This window comes from Coffea arabica, chromosome 11e, assembly GCF_036785885.1.
Source record: "Coffea arabica cultivar ET-39 chromosome 11e, Coffea Arabica ET-39 HiFi, whole genome shotgun sequence".
Classification (NCBI taxonomy): domain Eukaryota; kingdom Viridiplantae; phylum Streptophyta; class Magnoliopsida; order Gentianales; family Rubiaceae; genus Coffea; species Coffea arabica.
In genome coordinates this window covers 12809402-12826110 of record NC_092331.1, presented here as the reverse complement: position 1 = coordinate 12826110, position 16709 = coordinate 12809402, and the positions used below count along the sequence as shown (strand labels likewise).

At 36.6% G+C, this 16709-nt stretch overlaps 1 non-coding gene across 1 annotated transcript; it reads left to right on the top strand.

The window, feature by feature from the left end:
• Positions 1-771: 771 nt before the first annotated feature.
• LOC140026288 (small nucleolar RNA R71) lies at positions 772-878 on the top strand. The gene has a single exon (XR_011830234.1). It is a non-coding gene; the product is annotated as a small nucleolar RNA R71 (small nucleolar RNA).
• Positions 879-16709: the final 15831 nt, after the last annotated feature.

Here is a 16709-nt window from a genome sequence, read left to right as displayed (position 1 = left end):
GGAGGATCTTCTAATTGCTTACCACTACGAAGAGTAATGGCTTTGACATGCTCCTTAGGATTTACCTCCGTTTTACTAGGTAATTCTCCTTGATTACGATTATTCAAAGAACTAGCAATTTGACCAATTTGGACCTCTACATTCCTGTACATTGTAGTGAGTTGGTCCAATCTTCCTTCTACTCGCTCAAATCTGTCTGAAGTAACTTTGGCGAGCTTTTCCACTGCCATTTCCCAACCAGGTTTAGTTTCAGCTTGGGGTTGCCTTGGTTGAAATCCCGGCGGATTGGTTGGCCTTTGTTGATTGCCTTGATCTTTCCATCCAAAGTTTGGATGATTTCTCCACCCCGGATTGTAAGTATTCGAGTAGGGATTATTTGGAGCATTTCGGTTGTAATTATTGACAAATTGTACCTGCTCAGAATCAACACATTCATTAGTATCATGTTCACCTCCACATATAGAACAACATGCTACATGTGCATTAGATGAACTTGGACCAGCTCCACCTTGTTTACTTAGCAACTTCATCACATTATTCATTTGAGCACTTAGCATATTGAGAGTGTCCATTTCTATCATACCTGCGTGACGTCTTGTATTACCTCTCTCATTGGCCCATTGGTAGTTATTTGCTGCCATTTCTTCTATCAAATTATGAGCTTCTTGGGGTGATTTACCCATTAAAGCTCCACCTGCAGCTGCATCGATTATAGTTTTAGTAGAAAAAACTAAACCATTATAGAAGGTTTGTATGATTAACCACTCCGGCAGTCCATGATGTGGACATTTCCGAAGCAAATCTCTAAACCTTTCCCATGCCTCATATAATGATTCACCTTCCATTTGGCTAAAACTAGTGATATCCATTCTTAGCTTAGCAGTCTTACCTGGTGGAAAATACTTATTCAAAAATGCTCTTGATAAATCATCCCATCCGGTGAAAGTATTAGGAGCATGAGAGTGTAACCAAAGTTTTGCCTTATCTCTCAATGAAAATGGGAACAATCTTAGCCTTATAGCATCATCACTAACTCCATTCATTTTAATTGTATCACAAATTTCCAAGAATGTAGCTAAGTGTGTATTAGGATCTTCTACTGCATTACCTGCAAATTGAGATTGTTGAACCATCTGGATAAGTGATGGTTTAATCTCGAAATTGTTAGCATTTACCGTAGGCCTTACTATACTTGTTTGAGATCCTTGTGTTCCCGGTAGAGCAAAATCTCGTAGAACTCGCCTATTTGCTTCGTTTTCGGCCATTTCTTCTTCAAATGGTAGTTCTATCAAAATTTCCTCTATTGGTTGCCAAATCTCTTGTTCCTCTTGCTGTTGTGTGTGCCTCCTTTGTCTACGTAGTGTCCTCTCAATTTCTGGATCGAAAGGTGCGACTTCTCGAGACTCCCGGTGCATACACTACAAACAGAAATAAGGGATATTATGCAACTTCAATGGTAAAAAAAAAAAAAAAAAAAAAAACTGATTACAATATAAGATTAAAAATAATCTAAAAAATAAAGCTGTCTAAATTAATAAAGATGATTAGGCTCTAATATTGCCGCTCCCCGGCAACGGCGCCAAAAACTTGACGGGTTCTTTTTGTATCAATGCAAGTTTAATTCCGATTTTACACCCGTTGGACTGCAAGTATACAGGTCGCAATTGTAGTACAAGATGTATATCGGGTCGATCCCACGAGGAGCAATTCAAACAATTACTAAGCCCTTATTTTCTCTATTATTTAGACTAACAATTAATTTGAGCAGAGAAAATCTAATGCTGTAATCTACAAATCTGATATACAAATCTAGTTTAACAAATGCTGAATGCAAATAGAGAAATTTCACTTAAGGAAGATTCTAGGGATGTAGATTCCACTTATGGCATAAACAATACAAATGAATGGATTTACTTCTTGCTATTATTCTTGCTTAACCACAGATTCATTTCCAAAGTTTCCAAGACTCATTTTCATGATGAAATGGCCTAAAGCAATATAGATTTCCCTATTTTCATGGTGAAATACTACTACTACTCTGTTTTATTTCATGAAATGCTAAGTAATCCACCTACGTGTATCTCTATTTTCATGAACATACAACTCAAGCTCTACTCATGTGTTTCCATTGTTATTACCAATTCTCATTGAACAATAACAACTATAACCAAACTATTGGTGATCAATCAATAGCAAGTAATCACAGCTACACAAGTAGACAAGTTAATACAAGATATAACAAGTGTAAATCACATTCAATTTATACTATTTAGCCATAAGTTTCATCTACTCCCTAGATGAAGAAAGTTAGCTACTCATGTATGATTCAACAATCAGAATCACAAGTTTATTGCTGCAAAACATCATACAGTACAAGTATAAGAAAGATGAAAGAAAGCTTAGCCAACTGAAGGTGAAGCTCTCTAATTCCTGCTATGCTCTTGCACAATCTGATTACAAGTGAAAAACTCCAAAGACAAAATGCTTCTCCAAGACTCCTAACTAGAGAGAAACTTGTTACAAAATGAAAAACTAGCTACGTATGGTTATCCTTGCTTCTCCCTTGTGTTTCTGCATAAAAGGTGGTAGAAATTCCATTCCTCTCACTTCATAATTTCCTCCACTTAGATTTTGTAAAAAGAAGTCAAAGATATGATGTTCCTTTTGTCCACACTCATTTGGTCTTCTCTTTTATTGCAGAAGCATGTGCCACCGATTTCTGTCCCTCAAAATAGCTGTAAAAGTTGTGAGAAAGGTAAAGAAAAACGGCTGTGCCACTTGCTGAGGAGAGAGACAGATCCGAGTCTCGGATCCGAGGAGTGATAATGGATCCGAGCTCGGATTATAGGATCCGAGGCCTTCCCATGATGGATCCGAGGTCGGATCGTCCTGACCTCGGATATACTCCGCCAGAAGTACAGACGAGGGGTCGGATCCCTCTTGTACACACGGATCCGAGCTCGGATCCGTGTTGAACATTTTTCCAGTTTTTCACTTCTTCCCTTTTTCTACATTTTTGCTCCCACTTTCTTGTGTACTTTGTCCTCTGGATGACCCTGACATTTCTTTCAACTTGTGCATGAATTTCATACATCAATTACCTTCACAATTTCACAAAATTACGCATTAATCACTCATTTATCAATTTCTTAACTCTTAAACAATATTTAAGCAATTATCACCAAAAGAGTTTAAATATGGCTTTAATCTTCTCAAAACATACCAAAAATTCATGCCAAATTCATACAAAATGTACGTTAAATATTCACTTATCAGAGATTTTTCACCCTGGTCTCAAACGTGGTATAACCCTAATCCAAACGGGTATGATCAAGGATGGTGGGATAACTCCAGTTATAATTATACAACAGGGCCAATGAATTTTGAGCAGTATGAGTCTCAAGAATCATCATCTATGTCAGGTATGTCTCTTGAAGAAATAGTTGAATCAATAGCTACTAATACATATCAATTCCAACAGGAGACACAAATGAGAAATGGGATGATGAAGGATGCAATGAGTAATCTGGCAGATCAAATATGTCTATTGACATCCAGAATAAATCAATTGGCTTCTCAAATTGAAGAATTGCCCTCGAAAACCATTGTTGATTTTGAAGAAAATGAGAGTGCAATTTGCTTGACTAGTGATGAGGAGATGCAAGAGTGTCAAAATGAGAGATCTACAGATGCAGTTGAAAAAGAAGCCGAAAAGGAAGAAATGGAACCCCAACCGCAACCCATTCAAGTGAAAGAATCCAGTGAAGAATCATCAAATGCGTTGACATCTCCTCCATTCCTTGATCAATATTTTCCTGACTCTTATTCTTTAATTCATGTTAGTGAGATTGATTTTATTATACCAGAAAATTTTGAGTTTCATGACAGGAACAAGTTAAGAGCCACGATGGCAAAATATCTCAAACCAGTAAGTACTTGTGATGGAGGAGTGGATGAAGAATTGAGATCACTGCTTGATTATTTGGCGCCATCTACTAGTCCAAGGAAAACCGTAGCTCGTGTGTTCAAGGATTACTCTATTTACGAGGGTTATCAGGACTATATAGGGGATGAAGCATTAAGACGAGCTACAAGATTTTATCCTCCATGAATAAACAGGACAATGTCTAGCCAAAGACATTAAAGAAAGGCGCTGCTTGGGAGGCAACCCTAGGCTTTTGTTTTAATTTTCTTATGTTTTTGGAGTTTTTGTTAAGTGTTAGTTGCATTTAGTGATTTGTTGCTTGGTGGCAGGAAAGTGGCAGTTAGACGTGCCCACGCCAGGTGGTCACGTTTGAGGGAAGAAAATTTTCGTCTGCAGTCAGAAGACTCTGTAGCAGTCAGACGTGCCCACGCTAGGTGGTCACGCAAAAGGATAAAAAATTTTCGACGGATGGTCAAAAGACTAGGGGCAGTTAGGCGTGCCCGCGCCTAGGCCAAAGGTTCCTTGAGAAAAAAAGGTGCGAAAAGACGAAATAGCCCTTGTCAAAAAAAAAACAAAGGCCCGTAGCCCTATTTGCTCTCTTCTCCTTTCTTTTCTTTTTCTTTTTTCTTCTTTCTTCTTCCTTTTCTTTCTTTTTCTCCTTCTTCTTCTTGCGTTTTCCTCGGCCGCCGTCCGCACGTCCGCCGCCACCTCCGTTCGCCGTCGAGTGCAGATCCAGCTCCTCGGCAGACCGCACGCGAGCTCAACCACAGGCGCGACCTCCGCACGCAGCTCGCCTCTTCTGCGCGCAGCTGCCTCTGCAGCCCGTGCTCCAATCCACCAGCAGCTTTCTTCGCGCGCAAAGCAGCAGGCAGCCAGTCGCGCGCGAGTCAGCCTTTCGCTCAGCAACCAGGCGCACCAGCGCGCGGCAGTAGCCAAGCGTGCGACGCTCGCGCGCTTCAGACCAGCGTGCCCCGCCTGGGTGAGATCAGCAGACCGCGCGGGCGGGCTTCAGCCGCGGGAGCAAGCTTCGCGCGTAGCTCCGTCCTTATGCGCGATCCCCAAGCCAGCTTTCGCGCTGCCCTCTGCGCATCAGCAGCCATCACCAGCCTTCTGCGAGCGACTCCAGCTCCTCTCCAGGCACAACCCAGGCGCGCAGCAGAGCGCCTTCCTTTTCTGCTCAGTCCAGCCAAAGCGCGTGCCCTTCACTCGCGGCGTTGCCTTCCTCCACCTCTCTGCCGCCCCTACTCTCTACTTCACCCACTGCCTCTTCCACACTCCGGTGATTTCGTTCTTTAATTTTCTGTCACTAAGTAGCTGAGGCCAGATTACTAGCTTTCATTAGCTGATGCCAGATTTTAATTTCTTAGCTGAGGCCAGATTGTTGACTTGCTAGCTGAGGACAGAAATTTTGTGCTTGTTTGGGTGCTGTGGTATATATCTGTGGTTGATTGCTGACTAATCGTCAAATTTTGTGCGCAATCAGTGATATTTGGGAAAAGTTTTTACTCTAGTTGCCTGTTTAATTAGTTTGGGGGAATTTTGCTGTGTTTGTCTAATTAATTAGTTTTTGGGTTCAATTGGTAGTATTTTGGGAAAATTTTGCTGTTCACAGGATTAATTAGCTTTTGGGGTAAGTTTATTGTCTGTTTTTGCACTTGTCTGTGGTTGGGAGCGGTGACTGGGAATCATTCGCTTTGTTGGCTGTTTGTTGACATATTTTTGGACACCATTCCCTAGCCTTTGACCTGCCCCCTCGTATGGACACTCGTATGGAGCGGATGGAACGCCAAATGGGCGGGATGGCCCAGAATTTGGCACAATATCTCCACCACGTGGGTTTCCCCCCGCCTTTCCCTTCACAACCGTGATTCATTTCTGCCCTCCTCCGTTTTGAGGGGAGTATCGTTGCCCAATACCTCTGTTTTGATCTTTCTTTGCTTACATTGGGGGCAATGTAAGGTTTAGGTGTGGGGGAGGGTTAATTATGCTTTAGCTGTGTTTTTAGTTGTCTGATTAAATTTTTCCTTGCCTTAGTAGTCCATTTCTTTAAACTGTGATGAATGTAATTGAGATATGAGTATACGTAGCAAGTTCATGCCATGGGGTGTTCTATTTTCCTCGATGACGAATTGATTGAAGAATATGCTGAACTTGACATAAATTTGACCACTTGTGCGATTTTTGGGCCTATTTTTTTTCGTTTGTTGAGTGATTAGTGCACATGGTTTGTCATTCTAGAACTTGCTCGGTTATGCATGTCAAGACCACATTTAAATGAGTTTAATGCGTTGAAATGATAGGGCACCTAGGAATGAGCCATTTTTGGACTTTCTTAAAACCAACCCTTGGATTATTTACCACTAGGGAGCCAAGTTGAGCCTTAACCCTTATTCTTCGTTTGAGACCCTAGTTTTTAGCCGTAAAACCTCTTTTTAGACTTTCTTTTTGAACCGCGTATAAAGAAGTGCTTTGATTTCATTATACAGAATTTTGGAGTATTATTTGAGAGGTACTACACCCATCTATGAAAAAAAAGAGAAAAAGAAAAAAAAGAGAAAAACACAAAAAAAAAAGTGAAAAGAAGACAAAGTGCAGGAAATCAGCAAGTAAAGTCGATTTTATGGTGCTGGTTGGGAGTTATTGTACAAAATTGACTTGAAAAAAAAAGAGAAAAAAAAAGAAGAAAAGAAAAAAAAAAGGGAGGTAGATGAATGAAAAGAGGAGAAAGAAAAGTCGAAGGTTGTGGCAAGTGCTAATTTACTTCACTTGTGTGATGGTTGAGGTGCCTTGAAGTTTCAAATGTGCAAAGCATCTGTGTATTGAATCTCTGAGCACTTTCATTATACTTTTACACCCTTTTGATTCCTTTTATCCTACCTTCTCACCCTAACCCCATTACAATCTTGCGAAGTCCTTTGATTGTTGCATTTAAATTCATAAGTAAGTGGTGGAGATATGATATACGAGCAAGCTTATGGTAGTGTCATTCTATTGTGTTGATTTGAGAGCCATCTTATATACATTTCATATACACTTTGGAGTGAATGAGTGCACTTTGAACTGTGAGCGTTGTTGATTTGGTATATTCTGATTTCGATGAGGTTATTGGGGAATTTGGGATGCCATTTTTGGTATGAACTGCTGTGATTTGCTTAGTATCTTTATTGCATTTCTGAGTTAATTATGCTTGAGGGCAAGCATGATTTAGGTGTGGGGGGAATTGATAGGGTGTTAATTGTTAGTAATTTTATTGTTAATTTCCCCTTTGTCCTTGTCAAATATTGTTTTAATTAGTAATATTTACTTATATTTGGTATTTGGACTTAATTTCAGGGATTGAAGCAAGAAACTATAAAAAAGGAGGGACTTGCTCCATAAGTGGGAGACTTCAAAAAGGCTCCATGGACTTGGCCCACAAGGAGAGGAAGAAACGGAATGGCTGATAAAGAATTAATTGGTACTAAGGGCTCTACTAGCAATAGCAAACGGGAAGAGAGGAAACATTGAGTAGGGCCTGGCCCTTTGGTACCCTTTGTTGACTTATGCGGCGGGGACCGCGGAGAATAGGGAAGGCATTAGTCATTTGGCTTTAAAAGAGCAACAAACGTACACAGAAGCTCTTATCACTAATTTTAGGGAGTTAGCTTTTTAGCATAGTCTAGTTTGTCCTTTTTTCTTCTTTGCCGTCTCTTCTAGGAGGACAACGGAAACATAGCTTTGTTTTAGAAAATGACTTCTGCAATTTCGCATGGTTGTTCTCCGTTAATGGAGGACTAACCTCCTACTTCTAGTCAAGGGGACAACTGAAGATTTGGTTCAACAATTTCTGTGAGATCTAATTTATTTTAATTGCTTCCTCCAAAAAAAAAAAAAAAAAAACCCATGGTTCTTCTTTCTTTCTCTCTTTTCTTTTTCTCTCCCTTTCCTTTTTATTCCTTTCTTTTCTTTTCCAGTTGCAAGACCGCAACCAAAGGACCTCAAATTCCATCGCCACCGTCGCGCTGCTCATCGTGGGTCGTCGATTCCTGATTATCGCTGCTTATCGTGCGTAATTCTTCCTCATCCATCGTGAGCCACCCGACATCCTTAGCTGCCGATCATAGCCTTCATTTTCCTCGATTTTTCCATCAAACTCTACATGTCTTTTGCCTCTCGCCTACAGTTGTGCCACAACCCCCCTTTGACGATTAGGGAAGTTTCGTTGTCACTTTTTGCTTTGAATTTTATTCTTTAGTGCTTACATTGCGGACAATGTAAGATTTAGGTGTGGGGGGAGTAATATATTGGTAATATATTGAAAAAGTGCGAGTGTAGGCATTTTTGTTTGACTTTGTCGAATTTTGTCCAATTTTTTGCCTATCTTTGTGCATATTTGTGATTATTCCTGATAAACGATGGTTAGATGTCACAAATCTTTTTATTGCCAAGATTTTACACTCTAAGGTGTTAAATATGACATGGTTAAGTTTAAGAGTATCTCTTTGGTGAATATTTGAGGTTTTGTGACTTTTACACTTTTTGGTTAACTTCTCTAAGTATTGTAAATATTTGTCTAGCATTTTTTTTATGCAAACTGGTTCAACTATTAATCTTAGTTCTCCATATTTAAGAAATACAGCGGGTTTGTGTGATTTTTAATTTTAATTTGATGCTTATTCATGAATAGTATTCAGCTATACTCCGCTAGTATCGTAACCTAGTAACCGGAGGTCTTCATCACAAGTGTCGACTTTCGCGTCAAAAAGCAACGATAACTATGAGTATGTGGTCCTTTAGCGATAAAAGTTGAGTAACCGGACTCCTTCATTTGGTCAATGTCGGAATTCGCGTCAAAATGCTTAAATGGCTAAAGACTAAGTATTCCCCCTGAAGAAAAAAAAAATCAATCAAGTGGGGATATTCTAGAAAAAAAGTGCTAATAGTGAAAAATGTGAATGAATTGTTAGCCCGCTGATCCATGAATTTTAAATGTTGAGATTTTGTTTAATTGTTGAACCATTTGTTTATAGCTGCTGGTTGAATATTTTATATTCGTAGATTAGTTAGTCATAAATTGAAAGAGTCCTTGATCTTGAAAGCTAATTGGAGAGATAGTTCTTGCAAATTGCCACTAATACTTGACATATGTTTGGCAATAGAATATTTGAGCAATAACCATTGTTTGAATTTGATTATTTGATTTGTTGTTCTCTTGAGGACAAGCATGATCTAGGTGTGGGGGTAATTGATAGAGTGCAGTTTAGTCGGTCTTCTCACGTGCTTTTCCTATTTATTTGGACTAAATACTGCACTAATCGGTGGATTTTACTGAGATTTTGTGTTCTATGCAAATTGCAGCATTTAGGGGCAAAAGGAGCTGGAAAATTAACTTTTGAAGCCTTCCTGTCAGTTAGACGTGGGCACGCCTAAGTATGATGTCCAAAGCCGGATTTGCGGGATTGTTGGCCACGTGCAAACTTCCAAATATTTGGAGATTCCTTCGCGGGTGACAATTCTGGAACAATGCTGACTTAGCCAATTTGCACGTGAAGAGTCATTTGGCAACAAGACTTCAATTGGATTTCAATTGATTGGGCTCCTTCTTTGACTAAACGTGCTGACCCACAAAAGCAAGAAGACTATTGGGTCTCTTTTGGAGACAGCCGCACGAGGACTCTATAAATACAATCCCTTCGCTGGCTTCAGAGGATCTCTCTCTCTCGGCAGAAACAAGTTCTAGCTTAGGAAATTTTTCTCTTTTTCGCTTCTTTTTCTCTTTCGCACCACGGAATACACGAATGTCGCAGGAGAGATTCGAAATTCGAATTGATAGAAAAGTATAACACCAGTTCTATCATCTCAACCAACTCAAGGGACAACTGTTTTAGATTTTACAAAATCTTATTATAAAAAAATGAAATTAACAAAATTACTTTTTTGGGTGATTTTAGATTATAGTATTTTTATTATTAAAAATTTATAATTAGAATACAAAAGTAACCAAAAATATCACAAAAACTAATTATATAAAAATAGACTCTATAATCAGTAGTTAAAATAATCAACAAGAACATGCTCGATGTATATATCAGAAGTTCGAAACTGCCCACTTCCCTCTCTCAAGACGGTGCACTTCTGGCCCGGTCCCATTTTTAGATCCTAATTAAGTAATGCTCGTTACATGAAAGACTCGAGAATGAGGCATGGGATTGCACTGTGAGAAACAAATCTTTACCTTCAGTTTGAGGAAATATGATCAACCTATTTACCCCTCTAGATTAGCCTATTGGGATAACGATGCCCTTTAAATATTCATTAATTCATTAAGTAATCTCTTTAAAAATCATCTATTTCATTTGATTAACCACTTTAGCTGAACCTATTGATTAAATATCTAATAACGTCAAACTTTTATGATATCATGAGGGGATAGTAACTACGCCAATTGTTCTTCAGCTTTTAGCGTTCCTTTTGAGTCTTTCATGTAAAACCCAAAAAATCGTAAGAGTTGGGAGACTAAATTTTTTAACACACATAAATAAACCAATAAAGGGGAAGGCAATTTGCATGCATACAAATATGTGTGAGAAAAGAGAAATAATATCTAATATGTAATATCAATGATACTATAATAACGATATTTTCAAATTTTCACTTTTCTCAATCAATCATAATAATATGACTCCTTATTTATAAACTAGATAACTTAGTAAAAAAGTAATCATACTATAAGAATTACCTAATACAACACCAATTCCTAAACAGTAAAACCACAATAATTTGACTCCAATAACACTACTAAAATCTCGACTAAAATACTGTTACTAAATAACAACATAGAAACTTCTATTTTTAGGTTTGATTTAATATGCCACCATTGTCTCCTTTAAATGAAGCTCTCCATTGAATTAGGTTCACTATAATCACGAACACTAATCTCCATTACAAATTCACCCAATATCACTTTGTATTGGTTTTTCACCTTCAAACACTTATCTAGTCGGAATAATCTATGTTCTGTATACATTATTTTTGCTGCACAATTTGATATCAATACATTAACAAATCATCATTTCTCAGCACTTTGTGGTTTTCATCATTTTGTGATTTTCATAATCACAACTCAATTTATAGGTTTTTTCCCCAATCCTGATTAAAACCGGCTCATATATGAGTATAATTATATAAGTAAAATATATTTCATAACATCTATAATTTATAATTACTAGTAGTTAAGGTACACTCAATGTGTGTACTAATAAAGGATATTAAAATTGATTCGTATCATTTTTTTTTTGCTGAAAAATAGTAAGTTAAAATACTTAAATTGTTGCAATTTAAAAAATGGTAGTTTTAATTAGGGAAGTAATGGTTAATTCAACAGATATGGAGTGATTGTAAGAAGATGTGTAGTTAAAATAACGTAATTCTCTTTAGAAGTAAGGTTAGATTAGGCAATACATTAAATAACACAATTTATTTACACCAAACCCCTCCCTCCCACCTTATTTATAGTAAAATATGCATATTATGACATAAAATGTTAATAATGTATATGTAAATTTGTATTAGTTCATAATTACAAAATATATATTATATATAATTATGTATTAATTATGAGTTTGGGCCAAGATCGATTTGATCCCAAAACTCATACAATAGTGTGAGTTGAATTTGATCCTTTTAATATAAGCTCGAATCCCAAAAACCCATATAATTTGTAAGTCAAGCTTGGCTCACTAAAGTTTGGCTCAAAAAACCCGATTAATATCCCTAATCAAAAGTTTATTCTCATTGGACTTTTCTAATGCACTCATTATTACACATATATCACAACTAATTTACTATATGAATACACAAAGTCACATTTATTGCACCCCTTAAATTTAGACATTTTCCCAAAATAGTAATGCTTTTATTAAAAAAAAAAAATTAACACCTGAGACTCCTTCTTGCGAGTGCCACCAGGGAACTCGTTAGCCAAACCCATTCTCAATTTATATCTCCTTCATATAGTTAATCACTTTAAAAAGAATATACCATTTGAATTTCCACTATCTCTAATTTTTTCAATCTAAACTTGACAAGTCATTTAACTTAATTAATTTATAACTGACATTTTAGAGTAATACTTAAGTTGGAGGATTGTGTATGCTTATAGAATATGAATGAAATGTTGTAGACTAGACGCGATGTACCATAAAAATACCAAAAAGGTGGTACCAACCACTCTAGCTGGAACTATTAATTGAATATTTAACAACGTTAAACTTTTATCATATCAAGAGAATTTATTAAGTGAACTTAACATGTTGAACATTCAGCTGAACCTATTGATTGGATATTTAATCGGTGAGCCTAGTTACTAGATAGCTTCATTACTTTGATACTTATATTACTTTCATGGGCGAACTCTGATTTAATTTGTTTAATTTCATATCTACTGAAAGCAATTTGATGCGGGGTTAATTTTGGTTATTTGGGACTATTTTTACTTGTAGTAAGATTTTGCTTAATTTTCATCAAGTTTGAAAAACCCTCAAATTTGCAACTTAGAGCATATCAACCCATTAACTTACAATTAATATATATATATATATATGTGTGTGTGTATTAACTTCTATCTAAATTGGCTAAATGGGGCAACAAGATCCTTCAAGATTCATTTATTCTCATATTGTATCTCCTTCATGTAAACAATCACTTTAGAAGGCATATACCGATTGCACATTTTAAATTCCACTTTCTCTAATTTTCAATCTAAACATGATAAGTCAATTAACTTAAATAATTTATGATTGGCATTTTACAGCAATACCCTTTTAAAAAAAAAAAGTTTTACAGCAATAGTCGGAGGATTATGTAAGCCTGCAGAATATCTATGAAATGTAGTATACTAGACGCAATGTACGATGAAAATGACAGAAGGGTGGTGCCAACCACTTTCGCTGAAGCTATTAATTGAATGTGTAAATGTTACAAATTCAATTAATTAAACATTTTTTATTTCAAGAGAATTTATTAATTGAATTTAACAATGTTGTACATGTAGCTGAACCTATTGATTGAACACTTAGTAAGTGAATGTAGTTGCTAACCTCGTTACTTTGAGTATATAATTTGATACTTATATTGCCTTCGTGCGCAAGCTCTAACTTAATTTGTTTAAATTATTATCTACTAAAAGTAATTTGATGTAAGGTTAATTTTTTATTATTTTGCTTAATTTCCATCAAGTTTGAAAAACCCTCAAACTACTAACCTAGGGCATATAGGTATCAATTCCCCTCTAGATTGACCAACCGGGAAAACAAGATCCTTGAAATATTCATTTATCCTCATACTGTATCTCCTTCAAATAATTAACCACTTTAAAAAGGTTATACCGATTGCACTTTTTAACTTCCACTTTCTCTAATTTTTCAATCTAAACTTGATAAGTTATTTAACTTAATTAATTTTGCTAGCTAGTACTGAAGTTGGAGCATAATCTATGCCTACAGCATATTTATGAAATAGAGTATAATAGACTCAATGTACAATAGAGGAGGCTAGCTAATAGGTGGTATCAACCACTTTAGATGAACCTATTAATTTATATTTTGGGTAAAAAAACTTGGGGAGTCGTTAAACTATTACCGTTGTCAACTTTTGGCCCCTCATCTAATTTTTGTTTCCGATTGACCCTTGAACAATTAAAAATGCATACTTTAAGGATTTCCGATGACTTTATGCATAAATTTGGCCAAATTTAAAGGGCATTTTTGTCCATTCATGTTTGAAGCATCGGGACCAGCAACTAAAACCCTAAGAACAGGTAAAAAGACCATCTCTTCAATTTTCTAAAACAAACCATTAGAGTTTCTTCACAAATTTTCCGAATTCAAGTTTTACCCATAGGAAAAATCCATTTCTTGGTGAAATTTCATCTAGAGTATAAGTATGGCTGGATAATCGTTCAATTACAACTATTGAGGGTTGCGTGGGAAAAAATCTCTGGTGAAAGCTATGAATCAATAAAGAAATGGATTGGGTAATCAGGAGAAGGGATGCATATTTTGATCCATATCTTGTATATTGTAATGTGCCTCTCAATTTGTAACCTTATATCGTTGAGGTTTATGTGTGTAATTGTTGTGTTATTACTAAAAGATTTAGGGGCTGTTAAAGAAATGGATGCTGGTTGATAGGGGTTTAGATAAAGTGGAGCTTAATTAAATTAATTGGGTGGAAACACTCTCTGAGAGTTTTGTCTTGTTGGTAGGTTGCATGGGGTCCTACTACATTTGTGGTCCATTTTTAGTGTACTAAAAATAGTAAATTAATGAAATTTCTGGTATAGAGTTAACAAAAAATATTTGATGTTGCATGGGTAGTTGTTTATTTAGCAATTTTGCTGCTTATTTTGACTAATTAATTAATATAGTGAATTTTTCTTTAATTTGATACATGATTGTGCAGAACATGGGAGTGAATGTTTTACTATTAGATTGCACCGTAAGGGCAAGTTTAATGGTTTGGATTTCACATTTTATATTGGTGGTGAAATTGATCATGTAGATTTATGTGATGCTGATAGGATATCAGTACTTGAGATTAATGAAATGTTAAAAAAACCTGGGGTATGAGGAAGAGAACCCTGTGTTGTACTATTACCTTGAGCCTACAAGTGTTCTACCTGATGGACTGAGACAATTGCAAACTAGTCATCATGTGAACTAGTTCTGTAATTGGGTACAAGAATATAAGGTGATGGAAGATTATTGTGACCATAAGACCATTGAAGAGGTATTGGAAATGCAACTGAATGAGCTTATAGGGACATATGCGATACCACACAAATCTGGTGTTCTGATAGAAGAAATAGATGATGAGGGCAGAGATATAGAAGAACCTTGTACTAGTATGGCGTTAACAAAAAAAACTTTCGAATGTTGAAACTCAAAACCAAAAAAAAAAAAAAAGTGATGCAAGTGTAAGTGAAAATTTAACAGAAAAACTGGGACAGAATGACATGCTTAAACAAAAACAGGTTAAAATTGAAGGTGAGAAACAAAAGACAACAACTGAAACAATGGGAAGGGTAGGTACTAGTAGGGTTATAGACAATGATGATACTGATGAAATGAGCAGCATCTCAAATGATGAGCAGTTCAGTGCCGACCATAATTTTTGCAGAGATGACCAAATGTTTGAGGATGTAGGCAGTATAGATGAAGCCGAAAATGGCCAGCAATCTATGGGAAGACAGCAGCAAGATATTACAGTGGAAAATGCAGTTGGAACTTCTGACATTCCTACCCAACAATCACAGAAGAAAGGTAGAAGAAATAGAGCAAGACAACCTGCAAATTTTGGTTCAGAAACTACAGAAGTTGGAGTTACATTTGCTGGGGACAAACTAGATGATCAACTGGATAGTGGTGAAGAATCATCTGCAGAAAGGAAGGACATATCCCTAAATTCATTGACTTTATCCCTGAGAGAGACATGAAGAATCAAAAGTTCTTCAATGGGCAAAGGTTTTTTAATAGCAAGGAGTTCAAAGAAGTTCTTAAAAACTATGCCATTGTTAATGGTAATCCTGTGAAGCCCTGCAAAAATGAGAGAAAAAGAGTTAGAGCAAAATATAACCCCCCATGTAGGTGGTTTGTTTTCGCCTCAATAGTAAATTGTTTAGGCACAAAACAACTTGGTGGTGAAGTCAATCTATGATAAGCATGAAAATTATGGCCATGTTTGGAAGAATAGAGCTATTACCTCAAAGTGGTTGGCAAATAAGTATGAAGAGAGGTATAGATCTAACCTACAATTGCCTGTGACAGAGCTAATACAAATTGTTGATAAATAATATAGGTCAAAAATCACTAGAGCAGTGGCATACAAAGTAAGAGCACTAGCTGTTGACACTGTGAAGTGTTCAGCTGAATCTTAGTACAAACTCCTGGGTAGGTACTCTAAGGAGCTTAAGAAGACTCATCCAGGTACAACAATCGAAATTGTATTCACTCCATTCAAAAAACCTGGTGGTAATCAAACATTCATGCGATTTTATTGCTATTTAGTAAAAGGGGGTTTTTCAGTGGTTGTAGGCCACTAATAGGTCTTGATGGTTGTCACATTAAAGGAACTTATTGTGGTCAATTACTAACAGTCATGAGTGTTGACCCTAACAATGGATAGTGGCCCATTGCATGGGCTGTTGTTGAAAAAGAAGCTGGAGAGCAATGGAAGTGGTTCCTTCAACTCCTTGCTGATGACTTGAATATTGAGAATCAACATCATTACACATTCATTTCCGATTAGCAAAAGGCAAGAACCTAGATTTGGTTTGAGTGTTAACAATTGTTATCGTATTATGATATTTTTTCAATTTTATATGTTTGGTGTTTACTCCTAATTTTTTTTTACCTTTGTAAAGGGGCTAGACAGAACTATGTCTGAGATAGTTCCTAGGAGTAAGCATAGATATTGTGTACAACATATGTATAGAAGTTTCAAAAAAAAAACATCCGAGCAAAGCTTTGAAGACCAAGTTGTGGAGTATAGCTAATAGCACAACTATGGAAGAGTTCAACAAGGCCATGGAAGACATGAAAGATTCTGACAGTGAGGCCTTTAAATGGCTGGAAAAAGCACTTGACGCCGGGCACTGGTGTAAGGCATTTTTTCCAATGCACACAAAATATGATATACTCATAAACAACTTATGTGAATCATTCAATGCCTTCATTCTTGAAGCCAGAGCCAAACCAATAATATCAATGCTTGAACAAATAAGAGAGAAGCTGATGGAGAGGATCCA